Consider the following 14,287-nt stretch of genomic DNA (forward strand, 5'->3'; position numbering starts at 1 on the left):
AGCAAGAGATGGGGCATTCAGCGTCGAAACCAGGCAAGCCCGATGGAACTGGTCCAGCTACACCATGTTGGAACTGCGGTTCCATGCATTATGCAAGGGATTGCACCTACGGCAAGCACAAGTGCAACGAATGCGGCCAGATCGGCCATCGGGAAGACTACGGTTACAGCGCAAGGAAAACCAGCAGCTCTTCGAAGCGGAAGAAATTCAAGCCGGTGGCAACGAAGACCGTTCTGGTGAACAGCGTGAAGAAGCAGCGGAAGTTCGTAACAGTGCAGTTAGGATGGAGTAATTTCGGAATAGACGTGGAAAGAGATCGGTTAACCACCGTTGAAGCCAGCAACGATAAATGCATCTACAGCATCCGGTCATCCACTGAAGCTTGAGTCGGAGTTTTCATGTGAGGTCTCGATAGGTGGGGTCACTCGCAACGGTCGATTTTACATCGTGAAGCAACCGTTGCATCTGTTGGGCATCGATCTTATCAACACATTCAATCTTTTGTCGACATTCTCCAACGCAATAGGGTTGTGCACGAAAGCGAAGATCCGGTTCAGCTTGAATGAAGGGCAGGCTCCTGTGTTCCGCCCAAAACGGCCAGTCGCCTATGCCATGTACGACACGGTGAATCAAGAGCTTGATCGACTGGAACAAGCAAACATCATCACACCGGTCGAGTACTCCGAGTGGGCTGCACCGATAGTTGTGGTCTGGAAGGCGAGCGGTGTCATACGAATCTGCAGTGACTATTCCACCGGGCTAAACGACGTCCTCCAACCGCATCAATATCCGCTTCCTCTCCTACAGGAAATCTTTGCAAAGCTGGCAAATTGCAAAATTTTCAGCCAAATGGACCTGTCAGACGCCCACCTGCAAGTCGATGTGGACGAAGCCTCAAGAGATCTGCTAACAGTAAACACGCATCGAGGCTTGTATCCCTACAATCGATTGCCGCCAGGAATGAAGGCAGCACCTGGAGCATTTCAACAACTGGTGGACACCATGCTGATCAGACTCAAGCAAACCTCAGGTTACATCGATGACGTGATTGTAGGAGGAGTGGATGAAGCGGATCACCAACGAAACCTGCAAGCAGTTCTTCAGCGCATCCAAGAATATGGCTTCACCATCAAGGCGGAGAAGTGTTCTTTTGGACAGCGACAGATACAGAATTGGGAATTGGGAATCTCTTCGACGGACGAGGATTGCGATCGGATCCAACCAAAATCCTAGCTATCTGGGAATTGCCAGCTCCTACGGATGTGTCCGGCATTCGGTCGTTCCTTGGGGCGATTAATTATTACGGTAAATTCGTCTCAGGAATGTGGACTTTGCGATATTGTCTCGATGAATTGTTGAAGGCCGGCAAGAAGTTTGAGTGGTCGTTGGAATGCCAAAAATCCTTCGACAAATCCAAGCAGCTTTTGTCATCTGATCTCTTGTTGACGCACTACAAACCAGAACTGCCGATCATTGTTTCGGCTGATGCGTCTTCAGTGGGAGTTGGATCTACGTTGAGCCACAAGATGCCTTAAGGTCATGCACTAACACCGGTGAAGGCCTTGTGATCGTGTATGTGGTTACCAAGTTCCACAGGATGTTGTACGGTCGCAGCTTTCTCCTTCAAACGGATCACGCTCCTCTTCTTCGTATCTTTGGGTCAAAAACGGGAATCCCCATCTACTCGGCAAATCGTCTGCAGCGGTGGGCATTGCAGCTACTGCTCTACGACTTCAAGATCGAGTACCTCAACACAGAGAAGTTCGGGAACGCGAACGTTCTTTCCCGACTCATCGCCCGCCATGCAAGACCTGAGGAATATTTCGTCGTAGCCAGTGTCATCCTCGAGGAGGACCTGAGGTCAGTAGCGTCCAATTATATCAAGTTCGTTCCTCTCAGTTTCAGGACAGTACAGCAAGTCACCCAGACGATCGTTCAGTAAGGAAGATCTGGTGTACGCCAAGGTCCACTCCAACAACACATGGAAATGGGTTCCTGCTGTGGTGCTAGAACGGGTCGGAAGCACCATGTACATCGTTTGGGCTCAACACCGACGACTATTGCGGTCACATATCAACCAGTTACGAAACCGATCAACGTCAACCAATGCCGCTAGTCAGTCGACGATGCATCCAGCCAAGCCTGTCGGCGAACAACTTCTTCTCTTTTGGGAGAATGGAACCTTCAACTTCCCGAAAGTCCAACATAGCCATGTGTTAGTCCTACACTTTTGGAATCAAACTCCAGACGAATCTAGAACCACACTACCGTTCATAATGGCGACATCGCTCTAATGATAAAACATGAAACCCTACCCCAAGCACCACCTCTTTTCATATCCTTCGACAATATACCCCTCTAACCTCGGGTAAGCCGCGAGTATTCGGCCGAAATCCTACTAGACATAGAATTAAGTAAATTTTGTTACAAACAAAGAACAATGAATGATCGGCTCTGTAAAGCTAACGTGATTGAGTTTTACAAATAAACGAACTAGATAAAAAATCGCAAAGGATCTAGAGCACAAGTTCACCAATTGCCGACACACCAGTGCTCTTTGGAATTCAACTTAAGTTGGAAACAATCCTAGGTACGAGGATAAGTTTTGCAATTCTTCGGTTTCCAGAATTAACAAACATTGATAGACGAAGAAGATTTTTTTCCTTGATTTGTTTTCTGTCACCCCGATGTACTCACCCTGAACTTATCTCCGAAACCGAACGTCTGATTACATAAATTCAATTGGAACGCTTTTTCACAATATACCCAAGTTCTCTGCAACTCTCGTCGATCCTTTCAGCAAATGGAAAACTTTGAAGCCTTTGTTAAATAAAAACTGAATCCAGCATGCTTTCTTCCGAGTTCCAACCACTCCAGCAGACAATGAAATTCAACTCATTCAATACCTAAAACAATGGTCCCTTTCTTCCTAGCTCTTATCTCAAGATTCCAAAAAAAAACCTACAGCAATAAAAACCATCCTCTCTCAAGCGGCTGGCATCCCAACCAAGGAGCCACAAAACCAAAAGCGAGCTCAACAACAAGACGCCAAGTTCCATGAGAAATGAATTATGGCCCCTTGGGCATTGTGTGGAGAAGAAATTATTTTTGATTGATTTCAATTATTCAATCATAACAATAAGACGAATCGTTCGATGCTTCATTCGTTTCGTGAAGTACCTACATACAGCAGGAAACCATGGCACCACACCCATCGTCCCATCATGAGATGCGAATCGTCATCGTCGTCGTCGTCGTCGTCGTTGTATTCGCTCGGGAAACAATTGATTGATCAAACATCGTGAGAAAGCTGCAGCAGCCCTCTGCGGTGACCGTGCACTCCGTGGCGCAGTCAGCATCAATTGGTTGAGTTATTTTTTTGGTTATCCGTGAAATGCTATTCAAATAGAATGAGGTTCTACTGAAATACAGGGGAAAAAAAGTTGTGGGGTTGAGACGTTGCGGCACGAAAACAACAAAAAAAAAACCCGAGCACAATCGAAACAATTGAAACTCGTTTCCATTCTTGCAGAAATAATAAAATACGAACCATCATCGCACGCGGGTTGCAAATAATGTATGTTTCGGGTGAAAATTTATGGCCGTACTTCAGCGAAAACAATCCATCCGATGATGGTGACGGTGGGATAGGCTGTTTGTACAATCGGAAGACATTCTGTAGCTACACCACCCAAAACACCAGCGGCGGACGCAGAGACAGAGAGAGAACGAGCGAGAGGAACTTGACACGAGGTATTGTTGTCGAATGGCCATATTTTCGCGACGACTGCAGATGATCACCGCGACACGCGAAAAAGAAGGGTTTGGTTTTGGTTTTGGTTCAGTTCATCGCTGTTGCTATTGTTGCTGTTGCTGGTGCTGCTGCTGCTGTAGGTCACATTAGTATTCCAGGCTGCAACTTTCGTTGCTGTCAGTCAAGATGTTGTTATTTCACCAAAACAGAAAGAACAACGGCCGACTTTTTGCTTTTTAGAAGACCAGAAGCGTAGTGAGGTTCGCTTGGTTGAACATACCATCAATGGTGTAGTTAATGGGGTGCCTAGGGGATCCGATCCTTTTCAGGACGGAGTAGTAGTAGTAAAATTACGTTTATTTCTGTTAATTATGATTTTACATTGTTTTAACATTTCAATTGTTAAGCCTATCAGGCTCTTCATGTTTGCTAAATTTGTTATTCTAATTTACGTATTCACGTTTTTCAACTAGTCTACAGAATACCCCTTGGGGGGTGTGTTATGTTTGAATTGAAAAAAAAAAGTGATAACCTACCTAACTACGAGTACAACTTAACCTAACGTGCTAGATCACGTATGATCTGATGAGTTGATCTCAGACAGGTGTATCTGAACCTTTCCAAGATAAAAACTCTCCGTTCTTCTAATGTCTGAATTCCAGCCAGGATGTGGATCTCAGAATTTCTAGTCCACCGGGAACTGTTAAGGATCATCCGAGATCCGAGTTATCCGCATCCTTCAGGGCCCGAGGAAAACAACATTTGCGGCCCATTAGAGACATCTTGGCGAGCCGAGATCTCGAATATTTAAATTTAATTTATGTGTTTTTAAAACGGATCGATCTAAGGATTTAGTAGTTAGTGCCATCTTGTGTTCTTCCAAGTTGTTAGCTGCCCATCGGTGTACCCCCTTGTTTGTCTTTTTCATCAGTATGTCGCTTAGCTTGAGATCAAGAGCACATTGCTCTCTAAACCATGTGTTCTCAATCTCTTCCCTGACATCCAATTGTTACAATTGTTACCCCGAACCTCGAGATAGCCGCGAGTAATTGGCCCCAGCTTCACTAACGTTAGTTTTAAGCAGTGGCGTCGCATCCACATGTGCAACCTGTGCACCATGTGCACGACACAGGTGTAAATAATTCTATGGTCCCATTATAGCTGTACTTGTTTTCTCCAGACTATAAGTGACCATGAATACGCTATTTTAAAGTGTGGCTCAATTAAATCTTCGACCTTTGATTTCCTTCAAAAAGGATTAAATTCAGTTCGAATGGTCTGCATAATCCCTAATGCATTGATTTCTAAGCATATCGATATCACTGTCATAACAAAACACGTTAAGGTGGTGCCCTATAAGCGAGATTTTTTGGGTGGCGGGTGGCAAGTTTGTGAATGGTCAAATGCCTGATGTAAGCCAAGCAGACCTTCTGTCACCTCTTGAAGCATATTGAAAAATTTCCACAATACATGGCGGTTTGCACCACTAGTTGCAATTGAAACATTCAGCAATCACGCGTCAAACGGGAGCAACACGGAAAGAGCAGTCTGGTACGCTTTGGACGTGTTGCAGACCGGTTTGAATGTGTGAGTTTAAATTAGAAGAACATTTGTGATGTATGGGTGCCTAAAGCGTGCATTTCTCGTTGTGCACTTGGATATCTGATTGCAGGCAAAGAGAGTAATGGAGAAAGTGAGCGCAAAAACTCGCTCTCACTATCTTGTCAGTTGTAAATCTCTCAATTACCGGTGCGCTTGTTATGAGCTCTTCCTGGTTCATTCTGACAGTGTTGTTCTGATGAATAAAGAGTTGATCAATTCAAGATTGCTACCCAGGGGACTATGAATTTTCTCTAGATTTTGACACTGTTTTGTATCAAAAAAATGATTTCGGAATTGTTTGACGGATATTCTTAATGACACTTCAGTCAAAAGAGTTAGCCTTGTGATTTTTTTTTTTTTTTTGCTGTTCGGGACATAACACCACTGTGACCAGTAATTTGATCTATTGTAGTATATCCCGTGTCCTTAGTTTAGTGCATGTCGTATTACTCCATCAATATTGAGAAATGATGAAGTATTCTATTTTTATACAGTTGTCATTCTCGCATTTATCGGAAGGATCCGACTCTAATTGAAAGGTCCCGCTATTTATACCCTTCGGAGTTTTGAAATACCCTCCAAAGGCACGCCCCTTTGTCAGTCAAAATTGAATTCCTTAGCAACAATTTTAAACAATGACACCGATAATGACCATGCATCAGAACCCTAGTCTTAACCACTTCAAACTAGGGAACAACGAATAGAAGATTAGGAATCACATAGATGAAGACTAACTAACTCATTTTTCCCTTGTTTCAAGATCATCCTCGGTGGACAAAGCCGAGTCTTGTAACTATCAACAAGGCATAAAAAGTAACAAGGACTAAGATGTGTTCCTTTGATTACTGAAAAATCCTGTTCCCCTAGTTTGAAGTAGTCGGGACTAGGAATCGATGGTAGATCTTACATCCTGTAATGTACCACGAAAAGGTGATCTACCCACGTTACGGGGCGAGTGATACAAAAGAGAATTAGTTAATTTTTGCAATCCCTCCTACTTCGGTTAGCGCGTAAAGGGCTATACAAGTTTTGTAATATAGTAATTGAGAATATGTCCCCCGAATTCATGGAGCATTGAAAAAAAAAACTCAAAAACTAATATGTGGTGGTAAACTATAACGAACAAAGTTTGGTGCACAGGTAAACAAATGAGGTACGCGACGCCTCTGGATTTCAGTAAGTTTGTAATCCAAACACTGAATATCGGCTCCGCAAAGCTACAGTAAATTAGCCTGGAAAAATAAACGCATTATAAAAAAAATTATTCATTCAAACTTCTTTGGATATTTAAGAAGATCTTTGTACAATCTGAAGAACTCTCAATCTCGCCTTCTATTTCGATTGATCGGGTGAACTGCAAATCTCTTTCGTTGTTCATTACGAAATCAATCATGCTGGAGGAAGTGAAATATTCCTCATCGGATGAGTCCATGCTGAATTAAAACAAATTTGTAAAAATATTTTGCACTGCGCGTGCGATTGTAATGTTTTCAAAAACGCTTTCACTATGTCATAGGTTGCTTTGCTTACCGCTTCATTTTGCTTTGTAGACCTCCTATAGATGAGTGGATACAGTGATCTTATCAAGATGTTACACTTAGTTTTCGTATCAGAACTGAGTGACCTCCTTATGAATTTTACATCAATCAGGTGGATGTTTCATTATCGGACTAGAAATGTATTAATATACTGAGCGGTGGCGAAAATGGCCTCTGAAGGGGCGTATTTGGAGAGTATCTTCCCTAATCAAATTGTCATGGTTAATTCAAGGGATGGTCACTCTACACACTTATTTTGCACCAAATTTTTTCTCAGTGTGTCTCAGTGTGCCGCAGCTGTACCGACAGAGCCGAGAAGTCATTGTACTGACTTTTGTTTGCTTGTGAATAATGACTTTTTTTGGCAACCCGTAGTTTAACAGCTCTTGTTTTTGTTTTGTTTTTCAATGTTTACAAAAACGACACGCACTCCAGTTGGGAACACACATTGGAAGCAGCCGTCTCCAAGGATGTCTGCAACGGACGAATCCTGTTTATATAAGATCATACCATCTTCGACGGAAAGCCGACCCCGTATAATGACCGTCAATCATAATACTAAACCAGCCCTTCTGGGAGCCGGCGGAGTTAACGGATTCGCACCGAATTTTTCACCGCCCGAGTTTCATCCGTCGGAAAACTAGTAACCAACACCGTTTGGAAAACACGTCGGACTGATGAAGGACGCACCGCTGACCCGAAAGGAACCAGCCAACAGGGCGCAGTGATGATGGTCTACGAACTCGATAACAACACAGCCAACAGCGATAACCTGTTCAATCTGTTCTACCTGTACTGGAATGTCGGGATAAAGTTCCTGAAGAGCAAACAGGGTACCGCCATGGTCCAGATGGGAGACGCCATCGCAGTTGAGCCAGTCGAATGCAGCATCCAGCACTTGAACAACATTTCAAGCAGAACTACTTGTCAGAGTCCACCAACCACTACACCCTGCCGGACAATTCGATCAGCTTCAAGGACCACAGCACCTCCAAGAACAGTCGCTTCCATTCGTTGACCCAGGCCAGCAAAAATCGCATTCTGCCACCGAGCAATATTCTCCACTTCTTCAATACCCCACCCGTTATATCCAAGGATCTGCTGCTGACTGCATTCACCACCAAGGACTGCCACCCGTCGCATGTGCGAATGTTCCCGCTAAAATCGGAACGTTCCTCCTTCGAATTGGTCGAGTTCCCGAGCGTAGCCCTGATGGTGAACGCCATCATGAAGTGCAACCGCAGCGCGATCGATCACAAAGGCACACAATTCCCGTTCATTATGAAGATGTGTTTCTCGTCGTCCAAAACGATAAACGGTGCGTGGAGCAACGAGAACATCGAAAACATGGGCATGGGCATGTCCCCAGCACCTGGTAACCCAATGTCGGCAGTGGCCGCGACAGCCTCCGTCGTGGCAGCAGCATCCGGTGGTGTGACGCCCATTTCGGTGACGGTCGGCTGTCTCAAATCCCAACACGATGAACCAATGCAAGATGGTGTCCATGTCCTTAGAAGGAAAGTAAAAGCAACGACGTAGCTGGTTCGTCAGCTCTCACCACACCATCAACGTCGGAAGATCGATCTTGATAACATCTACTTAATGAAGGGAGAAAACATTGAAACAATATCACAGCTACATTTAAGGCAAAGTCCAACGTCCATCAAGACATAACCTAAATAGTGTATTGCTAGAGCCACGGCTACACGAATTAGTGTTGTAGCTCCCACGGCTGCGGTTGTTTCCAATGCTGCTGTGGTTGCTGTTTCTGGTCCGTCTCCTCTAAAATTCGTCAAAAAGAATGTTGTAGGAGACGTACAGCTGCTGGTACGTCTCCTACAACATTCTTTTTGTAGACATTAGAAGGATTCGCAGCCATGGGAGCTGCATCGCTAGTTCGTGTAGCAGTGGCCGGAAACCTCGGTTCGGTCACGATACCGCTATCAGCTGTTCTTTGTCTGGGATGAAATGTGTCGTCACCGGTGTAACGATTTTGATAACGGAGTGTTGATATGCAAGCGACTGCTCTGATTTCTTCATGCTGCGTGCAGTCCGGCGCGAAATAATGTACCTAGTTCTTCGGACAGGCATCAGGATGTGCACTGACCATTCAATTTAGGAAAATCCATGACGAGCCTCGGTTCAGATTCACGGTTGTGTTTTGAAACAAATTGATTATATTGTGGCAACATGCACACTGCGCTGGCGCAGAAAAAGTTCAGTGTTTCCAGTAGCTTTAAAGATCAGAAAAAACTGTAACCATGGATGCCAAACAGTGCCAATGACTGTGCCCAGGTGTGCCTAAGCTTGTTTTTGGCACACTGTGCTGGGTTATTTTGCTTAACGGCGTGTTCTGGGTACTGTCGTGACTGGACCGAGGTTTCCAGCCTCAGTTACGGTTCTACGAATCTGCTGCTCCCTCTGTTGGTCCGCTAGGGCCGCTATCCCTTCTGCTGGTGGTCCTTTACTGGTGGTCCACTCTCTTCACAGTCCGTCATAAGAATACCGTCAACGAGTTAAAGTTTAGTTTTTTTTTAAAGTTTAAATGATCTTTATTTTAGTTTAACTTGGACGATTACCATATAAATTTTTACTAAGTAATTTAATTGCTTTCTTCATCTTTAGGTATGGGCAAAATTCAAAATTTGTTTTACAGAATTAGTCCTAGACTTAGTACACGGTCGACCACCTTGGTGGGATTGGTTTGTTTTGTTTTTAGAATTTGAAGAGAAACTACTTAATACTACTATTTACAGCTTAAAACTAACCTACTCTACTATATACACTTAACCTACTATGTACAAATTGCTTATTAAAGCATGTTCAGAAAGATTGCATTTTTGAATAAATTTAGTTGTCATATCATCAATTTTGGAATCTACTTTGGGAATTTCTGCCTCTTGATGGAGGTCTGCTATTCTTGTGTCGAATGGACGATCTAGGATCATCCTCAACACTCTATTCTGTGCAACCTGGATTTTGTTCCTGTGGGTCTGAGCGCACGATTCCCACACCGGGGCGGCATAGAAGATCACGGGGGCTATGATCTGTTTGTAGACAGCCAGTTTGTTTTGCCTTGAGAGGCAGGATCTGCGGCAAATGAGCGGCTACAAACACCTAACCAAGGCGGAGCACTTAACTAGGGTTTTCTCTATGTGCGAGCGGAACAGGAGCTTCTCATCGAACAACATCCCGAGATAAGTAACATCAGTGGACCACTCGACCCTTGTACCATCCATTATTACGGTACAGGAGGGAGACGGTTTAAGTTTTAATGATTGTCTGTGAAGGAACATGATCGCTTGGGTTTTCGAGGCGTTGATTTTGATTTTCCACGTGGTGGCATAATCAGTAAAGGTGTCAAGGCATCGTTGGAGCTTGTTCGTAATTTCACGAGGCATCCTACCCTTGACGGCTATCGCGGTGTCATCTGCAAACAGAAAGAACACGCAACCGTCTCCTAGAGGAGGGATGTCCGACGTGTAGATGCTGTAAAGCAGTGGTCCCAGCAGACTCCCTTGCGGAACACCTGCTGGGATCGGAAATTGTCCCGAAAGGGAACTATTCAACGACACCCTGAACGACCTTTGCTGGAGATAGTTACAGGTGATTTTCACAAGGTATGGTGGAAAGTTGGAGTTACAAAGCTTGTATATAAGTCCGTCGTGCCAGACATTGTCAAACGCCTTTTCGACGTCTAACAAGGCCATGGCTGTGGACTTGGATACAGCTTTGTTACTCCGGATGTTATTCATCACCCGCACTAGCTGATGATTGGTGGAATGCCCCTTACGGAACCCGAACTGTTCCGGAAGAAGAATGTCATGTTCCTCCACAAACTTGTTTAGTCGGCTGAGGATCAATTTTTCGAACAGCTTGCTCAGCGCTGAGAGCAGGCTAATCGGTCTGTAGCTTGACGGTAGTGAAGGGTCTTTCCCAGGTTTGCGGATCGGGATGATTTTTGCCACCTTCCAGATGCTTGGAAAGTAGTGCAGCTCCAAGCATCTGTTGAGGATGGCAGCCAGCAGCGAGTGCACCCTCGCGCTGAGATTTTTCAACTCTAGGTTGAATATTCCGTCAAACCCGGGAGCCTTCATGTTCGTACTGTGTTTCAGCGCTGAGCAAATTTGTTCCTCTGTAATCCGTTCTTCTGGAGGGACGGCACAAGGGGAGGCATCTAACGTCTGGACGCACTGCACAACCTGGTTCTCGAGTGGACTTGGGATTGTAGAGCCAAGCAAATGTCGTCCAGGTTCTGAACGAGCCGCCCGAAACTCTCGTTCCGGATTGAGACCATTCTGGAAGCGATCTGCCGATTCAGATCGACCATTTCGTATTTACGCTGCAGATCCCCAGTCCGCTGAAACTGGCGTCTACGAACATTTCTGAGCCGAATCAAGAGTTTGGTGTGGGAATCAATTGCTTGAAACTTACCCCTCACAGGAACTCGTCGAACGCACTCTTCGTCAGCCACGGATATGGCTTGATGGAGACCCTCCAGGGCCCGGTCGATGTCCTCCACTGTGTCGAGTGGTGGGTTGTCGTCGATGTGGCGGTCGACCACGCGTCGAAACTGGACCCAGTTGACTCGATGGTAGTCCTTCCGCTGGCACGGTGCAGGGGCCACGTTGTAGCCCAGCTCGGTCAGCACCGGTTGGTGGTCCGAACTCAGGTCGTTGACGGCAACCGGCTTGGCTAATCTGGTGTTTGCCAAGAACAGGTCCAGCGTCGATGGGTTGCCCGCCGGTGATGTGAAGGTTGGTTCGTCCGGAAACCAGACGGAATAGAGACCATGCTGGGAATGGTCGAATAGCAGGCGGCCGTTTTGGTTCTGCTGGTAGTTCCGCCAGGCCTCGTGCCGGGCGTTCAGGTCCCCTCCGATTACGAAGCGGGCATTGGTGCGGGTTATGATGGCAAGGTCGTTCTTGAACTGCTGTGCTGTACCATTGCTAACGGTACATTGCCGGGGGCAGTAGACAACGATGAACCGGACGTTTCCGGTCGATGTTTCCACCTCAACGCCGACGGCCTCGATGATGGAAGTGCGGTAGTGGGGTAGGGTGCAGTACTTGATGCCTTTCTTGATGATGACCGCGACACCGCCCCCCCTGGAGCTGGTGCGATCAAGCCGGACAATGCTGTGGTCGGGCAGCCAGAAGCTGTCACCGGTCTTGAGGTGGGTCTCGGTGAGAAGGCCCACGTCGATGTCGTGCTTGCGGAGGAAGTCTGCAAGCTCAATGTTTTTCGCCCCTACGGAGCGAGCGTTCCAGTTGGCGATCTTTATGGGTTCACGGTCCATGATTAGCGACGAAGGAGATGATAGCTTGGAGCTGTTGTGTTCTTGTTGCGCAGGTGCGCTTGATGATGATGGCCTGGGCCAACAGTGTGACGATCTCATCCGTTGACAGCGGAGAATCGTCTGTAGCTTCACCGGTTGTACCGGCCAATTCCGGAGCAGGGGGATCCGTCGATGGCCCGGAGGCTTGACCGGGTACTGCAGCGGCAGCCAACTGGGCAGCAGCCAACTGTTGGTTGAGCGGGAGCGGCGGCAACACTGGAATTGGCCGTGATTGGACCGGTGATAACGGAGGAAAGTTCTGCGCGTTGTTTTCTGGAACCTTCTTGCGACCGGGCTGGCTGTTGGACGAGGCCTTCTTCCGGATCTCGGCGTATTCGGCCCGCTTCGGACAGGCCTTACTCGTGGCCTTGTGGGCGGCACCGCAGTTGGCGCATGTGGGAGTGGCTTCCTCGATGCTGTCGCAGTTGTCGATCTTGTGGTTTTTGCCGCATTTGATGCAGCGGCTGGCCATGCGGCAATTCCTGGTGCCGTGCCCGAACAATAGGCAGTTCGAGCACTGAGTGACGCCACGGTGGGTGGGTTTATACCGCTCCCACTTCACTACGATGTGGAACAGTGTGCGTGTCGTCTGGAGATCCTTCACGGTTGTGGAGTTCTTCTCCAGATGGGCCAGGTAGAGCTGGTCACGATACTTGATGGCCTTGCTGCGGGTCATCTTGTGGACTTCGACCGGCTTGAGGCCGTTCGCCTTAATCCCGTCCATTAAGGTGGTGGTGTCCATGTCGTGGAGCCCGCGCAGCACCACTTTCAGCGGCTTGGTGGCCTCGACGTCGTGGGAGAAGTACTTCAGCTTCATCCTGTCCAAGAGGGCCTGGACTGCGTTGTAGTGATTTTCGGCCGAGACCATCAGTTTGTAGCCTTCCGTGCACCGTTGAATGGTGCAGCGAAGGCCCTGCTTAATGTAGAAATCCAGCTGCTCCCATAGCCCGGGAGGGAAGCCCTTCACATAGAAGGGTGGCAACTTAACTTTTTTCGGCACCGTCTCAGGGTCCGACTGCGGCTGCGCTCCGTTCTGCAGGGCGGAGAACGGATTAATGCTCAGCAGCTTTTTTGCTGCTGATACGGTGGCGCTGCTGTCTTCAGGTCTGGGTCGTTTAGTTCCGGGAGGCCCCGGCTGCGGGTCCGCAACGCCTGTCGGGATGGGCAATGGGGTTTTTTTCTGCTTCTTCTGGGCTGGCTCGGTGGTCGCGCCGTCTCCTGGGAGAGTCTGTTTTCCCGGTAAACCGGCACTCGCGTTACCGCGCGATTTCTTACCCATGGCTGGGTCAGCGAGAGCGTCACTACACAACGCGGAGCTAATTCGACTTGCGAACGAACGAACGAAACTAGAGAGAATTCAAATCGACTGAACTGCTCAACAGTCTGGCAGCGAATGCCTCCATACCGTCAACGAGCTTAGGTACCTCATATTTATGCCTCTAGCTGTATCAAAATTTCCGAACCAATCAGATTCCGTTTACATACGGTCAATCACTCAATCGGTTTAGAGAATGTTGAAAAGAATTGCTAGAGTAGGAGTAGAAGTAACCCTGAGTAGAATTTCAATTAAGCTTTGATTCGGATGTTCTGAGGAGTTGTGCAGATTATTCTAAAGAGAAATTTGAGATAAATTCTAACGACACTTTGCTTAAAATTCCTAAGGAACTTTAAGGAGAATTCAAAGGAAACTCTGAGGATGATTTCGAAGCAACTCTGATAGGAAACCAAAGAGGATCTGAATCTGAGTATAGTTTCTAGGGAATGCCCTCTGGCCTAAAATACAAAATTTCACGACAAAAATCCATATATTTTATTGTTTTCCGTGCTGAGAACTAATGCTACCGACGCCACGCTTCCACACCTGGACCCTACCTATCAAACCATCAACTCATGAACCGGGGACCAACAGCTTTACTTCCCTTCCGAAGGATCAGAGGTGTGATCAGAGATGTTATGCCTCAGAACATCCCGGCGGCGCCGACTGGGATTGGACCCAGGCCTGCTGGGGTGAGAGGCAATCACGCTTACCACTACACCACCGGCGCCGCTTAAATC

The 14,287-nt window shown here is 46.9% G+C and overlaps 1 pseudogene; it reads left to right on the forward strand.

Moving 5' to 3' along the window:
• The first annotated feature begins 1,597 nt into the window (after positions 1-1,597).
• Positions 1,598-8,433, forward strand: LOC135701966 (uncharacterized; annotated as a pseudogene).
• The last annotated feature ends 5,854 nt before the right edge of the window (positions 8,434-14,287 follow it).

This window comes from Ochlerotatus camptorhynchus, unplaced genomic scaffold (genome assembly GCF_037179485.1).
Source record: "Ochlerotatus camptorhynchus isolate MF236.1 unplaced genomic scaffold, CSIRO-AGI_Acam_v1.1 ptg000181l, whole genome shotgun sequence".
NCBI classification, from domain to species: Eukaryota; Metazoa; Arthropoda; class Insecta; order Diptera; family Culicidae; genus Ochlerotatus; species Ochlerotatus camptorhynchus.